Source organism: Lissotriton helveticus, chromosome 2_1, assembly GCF_964261635.1.
Source record: "Lissotriton helveticus chromosome 2_1, aLisHel1.1, whole genome shotgun sequence".
In the NCBI taxonomy this organism is placed as follows: domain Eukaryota; kingdom Metazoa; phylum Chordata; class Amphibia; order Caudata; family Salamandridae; genus Lissotriton; species Lissotriton helveticus.
In genome coordinates, this window is record NC_136059.1 from 233,294,737 (window position 1) to 233,303,582 (window position 8,846).

An 8,846-nucleotide genomic window follows, 5' to 3' on the forward strand; every position below is an offset into this window, starting at 1 on the left:
CTGATGACGGCTGATTAGCCAGAAACTGGTCCCAGGATGCTGGTTTCCGGTCCAGGGAAGACATGGCTTGGCAGTTCGGGCTGGACTATTCCCATGAGGCACAGGGTCAGACTGATTTGCATATGGCCATGTCTTAACTGGGGTGGCGGAGTGAGCTAAAGAATGATGATGGATTAGATCCAGATCAGTTGACTGGGGGTGAGTGCTTGCCATGTTCAACACTCCGTCCATCAGCCCCTTTGGTTTTGCTTTGTTCGCCCTAAGTTTGCAGAGTATGCCCAGACGTGGGTCCCTTGCTTACTTTGCCGCTGGATTCAAGGTAGCCTGGCTGAAGACAGCTGATTATCCAGAAACCAGTCCGAGGATGCTTGTTTCCCGTCCAGGGAAGACATGGCTTGGAAGTTCGGGCTAGACTGTTCCCATGAGGCACAGGGTCAGACTAATTTGCATATGGCCATGTCTGAACTGGGGTGGCGGAGTGAGCTAAAGAATGATGATGGATTAAACTCAGATCAGTTGACTGCGGGTGAGTGTTTGCAATGCTCAACGCTCCGTCCATCATCCCCTTTGGTTTTGCATTGTAGTAGGAGAAACTCATTAGAAAAAATAGTGCTTACAGAGTAAAAAATATGTACCGGTTAACAACAGAAGAAAAAGGGCCAGTCCTTATGGCAGTTTACAAATGAAGACAAGGAGGTACTAAAGAAGGACTAACAAGCCTATTAAGGAATCAGAAGCCATCATTTATGAAGGACTATGACATAAGCCAGTAACAAATATGGGCTGGACTTCTGTTCCATACTCCAATACAGCATGCCGCAGAGCAGGGTATGCGGTGCCCAGGCTCGACCTAAAAAGGAATGGGCGCAAGGATGATCTAGAGAGAAGAAAAACTGTGAAATCCTCACAGGGCAAACGTACCACAGTACCCCAGCATTTTTCCCTCGGCGAAATATCTGCAAACCGTTGCCAAAGAGCTCACTATCTGGGTATGGCAATGCACATTTCGGACACCAGCATTTAGCAAAGGAAAAAATCTCTCAAACAGTCCTCACCATTGTATTCCTGGTGTGTGGAACTCAAACCACAGAACATTTGCATCCAAGGATTCTTTTAAGAAGTTGAGAAGCCTGACTTCCAGGGCCATTTTCAACTATGACCGACCTCCCTCTCGCTGATGCAACTTTTGAAACTGGGACTGTATCTAAGAACGAATGTTCTGTGCTGCCTTACCTGACTATTCACGAAAGGTAAAATATATTGTAATTGATTTCCTCCGTTTTATCCTATTCAGTTATCATAGTCTTGTTATATCGCATGCTACTGTTTCCCAGTGTTGATAAGAAACTGGACCTAAGTACTGCAAACAGCCTCCCGATGGTTCTTGCACGCAAAGTTTAAAACTGCTAATAAATTCATAAATATAAAATAAATAGACTGGTATCTTAAGGGCGCTGTCTGTTTGTACTAGAATTGCGGCACACCTTTTTTTTTAATTGGGCAAATAAGAACTAAAAATCAATGAGTGCAGGAGCTGACATTCAGTAACTGATTATGCTGAGCGAGAAGTCTCTAAAAGGCAGGGGAATGTTTTCTTTAAAGCCAAACTTCAAAATACGCGCCTCCCCTCTGCACATGAGCTCTCTGCTGGGCTGCATAAACTTGCAATCCTTTTATTAAATAATGTACATGCTTTGCATAGTGGCAGCATCTTTCCTTGTTTCCCCTTCAGAGCTCGTGAAGGCTGAGGGCTGTGGAATAATGTACAAGTATCAGTGGGTTGAAAACGTTCTACTTCGCCCTTATTATTTTTTCTCTCTAGTCTTATAAGAAATTGATTCTCCTTTGATCTTTACTTTTATTAATTTTGGGGGGATTTTATGACAAAAAACAAAGCTTAGAGCGTGGCTGCCTGTTTTCCAAACAGCCATGCAAGAAATAACACACTTAGGGGACAGGTGAATTCAGACTGATCATAAGTTTTTGTCTTTTATCAAAAAAGCTGCACGTTTGCAAAACAAAAAAAAAGAAAACAAATTTCCACTTATACTGTAAAATACATGCAAAGGCATTGAATTCTAGCCCAATTAAATATCAGAGACTCCAGGCTGCTCCATTGTAAGGTGCGGCATGAAAGAGTGTCTGAGTGGACTAGTGGGACTGTAAAAGCCTTCTTATCGTCGGTTGCCATGCCAGTGACGTGTGGCCATCTGTTGACGTAGGTTGGCTAGCTTTGTTTTATAAACAGGAATTGGGTTTCCTTTCAGAAACCTCTGCAGTGGAAACCCTCTCACCTAGGAGCCCAACACTGAAACACCACAGCCGGTCATGCTGCCTGCAGCAGCCCAGCTTTCCATCAGGAGTGCCCTGGACAACATGCTAACTTGGACAACATTTAAGCTCCATAAGCCAACTGCTGGGGATAAGATGACAAAGAAGAATACGGACATTTTCAGTGTTGTGATGACTCCAGATCGCATCCCCAAGTTTATCATTCCCTCGTTAGACGTAGACCACGTGTTTCTACCAGTCGCAGCGGCCGATGAGGTTGAAGGATCCCCTCGAGAGAAGCAGATCACTTTTGAAAAACGATTCACACCCAGATCAAACAGATGTCATTCTGATTCCCACATCAGAGAAGAAAGTATTTGTGGAAGAAGGATTTCAAGTAAAAAGACACCCTTGGGCAGCACAGACATGAGCGTCCTTCCCTACGAACTGGAGAGCGCCAGAGAGCACGCGGATCCAGCCACTAGAGCTGCCCTGTCTCTGCCTCATCTCTCGAAAATTACAACACCATACGGGTTCCTCGCGTTGGGCGAAAGTCCCAACATCCGAAGAAAAGAGTCCCTCTTTTTTGATCAGGACCCTGTTGACCTTCGATTTTTGTTGTCCCAGAAAAAGAAGAACAAACCTTTGTCAAGAAGCCCTTCAACTCCTCTGAATGATCGCAAACAGCAAGGCTGCACTCCAGAAGTGTCCCTCCCGAAGAGGGCTGGAAGATCAGCTTCTTGTGAAGCAATCTGCCTTATCTCACCTCAGCCTGTGTCCTCAGGTTCAGAAAGCTGCCCCATCAAATCAGACAAGAAGCGATTCCAGTCCCTCATGAAGAAGCATTTATCTGGCATTAAACGCATGCGATCCAACAGTGGGGCCGTAGAGAAGTATCCCATGCGGGTGGGAAGAACACAAAGCAATCCCTTTGCATAACTTCAGATCAGAACCGAAAACCAAACGTCTTCCATGAACTGGTTCAGTGAGTGTAGCAAGCACTCACTGGATCTAATTTAGACCTCTGAACTCTGCAAGAAGAGATGGACAGGAAGACCATCACCAGCTCACCGAGCTTGCCAAACCAGGGTAAATTTCACTGATTATATCTGTTTTCTTGTATTTGTGTATGTTGACTAAAAGAAAGCTTAATTAGTGTATATTCTATATATATAATGACAAATGTCAGTAGAGTATTGTGCCTCTGTCTCAGGTAAAGGGTATTGAGGAACTGTGGTGGTTTAACACGCAATGATACCGTACCACAAGTTTTCTGCACATTAGTACACGGTGCAATTCCTGACCTTTTCGTCACAAGTGAATGCGTGTGTTGGGTGATCATAAGCGAAGGTACCTGTGGATGTGCTACGCCTCATCATAGTTTTCCTGTGCCCCCCCATTACCACAGCCACTCTGCCTAAGCAGCTTTGAAGAATAGTGAATTGTTTTGATACATGAGAGGTAAGAGAAAGTGAGGATTCCTCCATTCTTCAAAACACTAAGGCTTTGATTTACAATGATTTTGCTTCGGGGTTGCATCACAATTTTGGTGAGACCTGACAAAAAAATCAATTTTAGGAAATAAAAAGCCACGCAAATCTCCGATTTACATGGCTTTTGCCTGGCTTTGTAAAAAAACAGTAATGCAAGGTACCGCATAGCATTGCCCTGAATTACCTTGCATCAGATAGTCATTGCATGGTGGGGACCCTGCGCATTCCCATGCAACCATTTTGATGCACATCTATATTTACAATTGTGCACCTACCTGAGTCTGCACCAACAATGAGAAATCATTTTATAGCTCATCATTATTTCTTCTTTGCGTGTGTGCTGCATTCTGCAGCACACATGCAAAGAGGAAATAGCCTAAAATTATAATATTTTTGCAGGAAGCTATCCCTCCCTGTACAAAAACGACCCTGACCTAGAAACCACAAGTGCAGCGGCACTAGCAAAGAGCACAACTGCACCATATCTTTGAAAATATGCCACTGGTCTGTTGTCTCCCTTTCATAGGACACAGCGCAGCAAAATCACCCACTGCTCTGCCTTGCGTGCAATGTTTGCAAATATGCCCCAAAATGTTAAGGCACAGAAAGTCACTTGGAAAGCAGGAAACTGGTGTACAGTGCCACTGGGAGACATTCAGTTGTTTCCAGTTCTCTCTCAGTCTTCTCCGTACACACATTTCACAAGCAAGTGCTGAATGAGACATTCACAAAGGGGCTAATAAAATGATGTTTGCTGCCAGTGCCCTGATACACTGCAGGAAGGGATTCCATTCGGTGAACTGACAGAACGGCATCAGCAACACAACATAACACCTGCAGTTGTAAAGCGCTTATCCAGCCCTTGGGGCATATTGGCGCTGAAAACAGGGATGACTTAGAAGCTCTAAGAGTTGTTTGCAAGTTTTCTAGTGCTGATACAAAACATTATGTAAAACCCAGCAATAAACAGCATATCTTTAAATAATGTAAAGCTTACAATATGTACACTGGACAGAGGGTATGTTCCAAGAAATGATACAGGATAGTTTTCATGCATACACATTTTTATTGCACATTACCCGCTCCGGGAAATGTGGAAGGGGAAAACAAGGGATGCAAATAGAAATCGAGAACGGGAAAATGGTAATCGAAGCAGGTGGCAGAGGAAGATGACAAATCAAAAAATACTTCAGCCGTAAATTATGGATCCAAAAAGTTCAACCAAATTCGCTCTCTCCTCTCCATATTTTTTCAGTACACTTCTCAGAAGGATTCCTTCAGGCTGGGACGAAATAATGGATATCACAATTTGTTTCAACACAGCTAACCAGCAGGGCCCTAATTATGACCTGAAGTGACATGGGGAACATTGATGAGTCAGATTTTCTGCCAAACTTGTTACCTGAATTTAAGAATAAATGCACTCAAAACCATGAACGGAAAATGTGTGCCATGAGTCGCTTGGTCAGATTTGGGAACCAAAAGCATTCGCATTTGCAAAAATGCTTAAACCTGCCCACTCCCTGTGTGTATCCATCTATCCATCCATCCACCCATCCATCCACCCTGCTTCTCTTCTCTCTCTGAACGCCTTCTATCTACCTTGCACCCCCCACACACACACACTCTCTCTCTCTCTGTCTCTCTCTCTCCCTCCCTCTCTCTCTCCTTCCCCCCACACTCTCTCTCCCCCTGCTTCTGTTCATATGGGGAGCTGTGGAAAGTGACTGAGCGGCCCTTGGCTTTTAAAACCGGCCTCTAAGGGCTCCAATAGACTGGGGAAATGTTAAGTGGCCTGTCCGACCCTGGCTGCACGCACTGCAAGAGTGACTGCATGCATCCTTTGCAGTAGGCCTGACTGGCATGTAGAATATGTCACGTAAGTGTTACAAATTATGTGTAAAATTACTAACCCGTGTTTCCTTCTGATTTCTTCCAGGGTGAAGCTAGCATCGCACCCCTTTTCATGCGTCCCCAGATTTCAAAAGACTGGAGCCTCGTGGCTCGCTGACGGAGACAGGATATATACTAAGTAAAGATCGGATTGCCGGTTTCGTAACCTGTCTGCTTATGTTCCTTCTGCACAAAGGCGGTCTGTGTCCAGTGTTTGCAATGCTCCCGATAAGAGTACAGAGAGCTGTGCCCGTGATGGAAGCTCTGGGCGCCGGACTCACTCCCCCGAACCCGCCCTTACAGCCTCACTCGTATCCGGCTTCCTTATGCCTGCATAAGGTGCTCTTTTACACAGATGGCCGCAAATGTGCCAGTAGTGTTGCAAGGAGGCCATGGGCGCTGGGGTAAGAAAGGAAAAGCCCTCCCCACGTTTCCTTGATGCGTATAAAATGCACAATTCTCACTGCTTATTGGACCATTTAAGGGCTCTGGGCGCCGGTGCGACTGCACCTGCTACACCATTAGTATCTACGCCCAAGAAACGTGCATTGTACAGCCGAGTATTGCATGAGAGAACACCTCAGCTCTGTATCCTGTCTGAATTCAGTGTCAAACCTCAAGCAATGTGTTGATACTTTATTTACAAGCATGGAGTGGCGTCTTGACCATCAGCACATAAAAAAATCACTCTAGTGTTAATCTGTTTATTGTTATTGTCAACAGTGTGCCCAGAATCTTGCAATCCTGACTGTAAATTGCTTATTACGTGAAATAAAAGTGCTACTAGTGCCAACAAGTATACGCTATAGGTCTAAATGTAAATGTTCATGCTGTTATAATGGTTTTCCCGGTCCAAATAAAGCCACTACATATGAATTTCTGAGTGTGCTGTAGTTATCAATAAGAGGCAGTAAGAGATCTATATGAAGCCTATCAAATAAAGCAAAACATAAATAAAGGTGATGCAGAATATATAATTCAAGTTTTGCTTTCCTTACTTATATCGTTGTGTTTCTAGTTTTCTTTCATGCCAAGCAAGTATTTACCTATTTGTAACCCAAAACAAAACTTTACAGGATTTACGGCAATACCATTACAACCCCAGGTGGTGCTGTAACTCTGCTCTGGCTGTTTTTGCCCTGTTACTTTTTTCAGCAGCAGTCAATGGTGTTCCGTGGCAGCACAAATCTAGAAGAAATAGCATACCGTGTTGAAATGTGTATCATGGTGGTTAATACCACTGTGCAGATTACTATAGGACAAAATAACCCGCACTATGTTATCTGACCCCGACTAGTTTGCTCCTTTCTGATTACCAAATAGTTTATATAGGAAATATGCAGTGCTTAGCTAAACAAAAATTAAGTGCCTTGGCCCTTCACAGAAGGCCACTGCATCCTGCACCACAAATTGCCCCTGCCAGCGTTGCCAATGACAGTACCAACATAAAACCTAACCATCACAATTCTATAAGTATGACAATTCAGACTATTAAGGCCACGCCATGCTACAATAAGGGTGTGAGAGGCTAGTATTATTCATTTTCAATGCAATTTGACTTGATAAACACAGTTATTGTGCTCATCTCAGACTGTGTCACCATGTGCTGGGCTGTCACTAGAGCCGGTGTTGACCATTAAGTGCCGGTGCCGAGCACCGGAACCACCAGCTCAAATTAAGCACTGGAAATATGTGCTTCTAGGGAAACCACTGCTGTGCAAAATATTTTTCAGATATGCGATCAATCAATTGACCAAACATTCACAGAGGCTCTAATTATTAAAGAGACAAAGTACACTCTCAGACACTCTATACAGGAAATAGTCATAGATTATGATTAGTAATTACTATATGGGACTTAGCGGTACAGCTAAGATTAGTAATTACTGAAATAATTGCTTTGGGATCAAGAACATAGTTTACTGGTAGTCAATGCTCCTCCAGAAAGATTGATCCAGCATCTTCTGCACTGCCAGTTAGGAACATGTCTTCACAGTTTGGTCACAATAAACTAATCTCAGGATCTTGGCCCAGGCTAGTTCTTATCCTGAAAGGACAATATCAATAGCAGAGTGTAAGAAATTTGAGTATTGGCTGAGGGAGGTGAGTAACCACCCCAAATAATAATCACAATTCTTGTCAGGGAGAATCACAAAATTCAGTAAATAAACCTGTGCTTAACCCTCTGGTAGCTTAGAGCAAATGCAGTCCTGCTGAAATTAAAGGCAATGTGTAAATGTAAGAAATTGGGTTGCTGATTGACTGGGATGTGAGCTCTGACCAAGAAGTAACCACAATCTTTGTCAGGGTAAGGGACAAGCAAACCCCAAATAAACCTGTGCTCACTCCCCTGGTAGCTTGTCCGAGAATAGTCAGGCTTAACTTAAGGGCTATGTGTACAGTATTTGTGCAACACTTTAAACATCAACAGAATGAAAACACACCGCAAAAGGAGCCCACAACAGTGTTAGACACATAGGGGTCCATTAGGATGTCGGGCGGTGGCGGGGCGGAAAAACAGCTTTTTAAGCCCGCGAGCAGCGGTACTCACGTCCGCCACATTAGGATAGCAAAACATAGGTCAATTCCCGTCAGCCGCGGAGCGACGCGCACCGCCATCAAAGTGCGCCCACCACCGCGGCGGCAGGAGCCAATCAAGACTCTCCACCGTGTCGAATGACGTCCCCCCCGCTTGACAAATTAGGATGGCCCAAACAAGCTGACGCACCGCAGCAGAGACACCGCCCAGCCTGAGCAGGCGGAAAGTCGACAGAGGAGCGCGAAAACCGAGACCCGGTCATGAACGCCATGGACCCAGCCCTCCATATGCATCCGGTGATGTACAACACTACCGCCAGATGGGCACCGCGGACGACGCCGCAGGTACACAACTACACATATGCAACACACAACACTCATGCCGACACAGGGCCCAAACACCACACAGACACCCTGCTGGGGGACACAACACATCCACACGGGCACCCACACATCACCCACCTGACAACAAGGCACGCCTTTGCATCCGGAACACACATCATCCGCCAACCAGCAGCAACGTCCTGGTCCCGGTCACGTCACCGCCGCGGTCAACACATGTGCACTATGCAGAAGGCAGGGCCACTCCAAGGCGTGGGCAGGGCACAAACACCATAGGGATACACCACCCCCAACCACATATCAACACAG

At 45.0% G+C, this 8,846-nt stretch overlaps 1 long non-coding RNA gene across 1 annotated transcript; it reads left to right on the forward strand.

The window, feature by feature from the left end:
• The first annotated feature begins 2,292 nt into the window (after positions 1-2,292).
• Positions 2,293-6,530, forward strand: LOC144819286 (uncharacterized). The gene is made up of 2 exons (XR_013607261.1): positions 2,293-3,360; positions 5,704-6,530. It is a non-coding gene; the product is annotated as an uncharacterized LOC144819286 (long non-coding RNA).
• Positions 6,531-8,846: the final 2,316 nt, after the last annotated feature.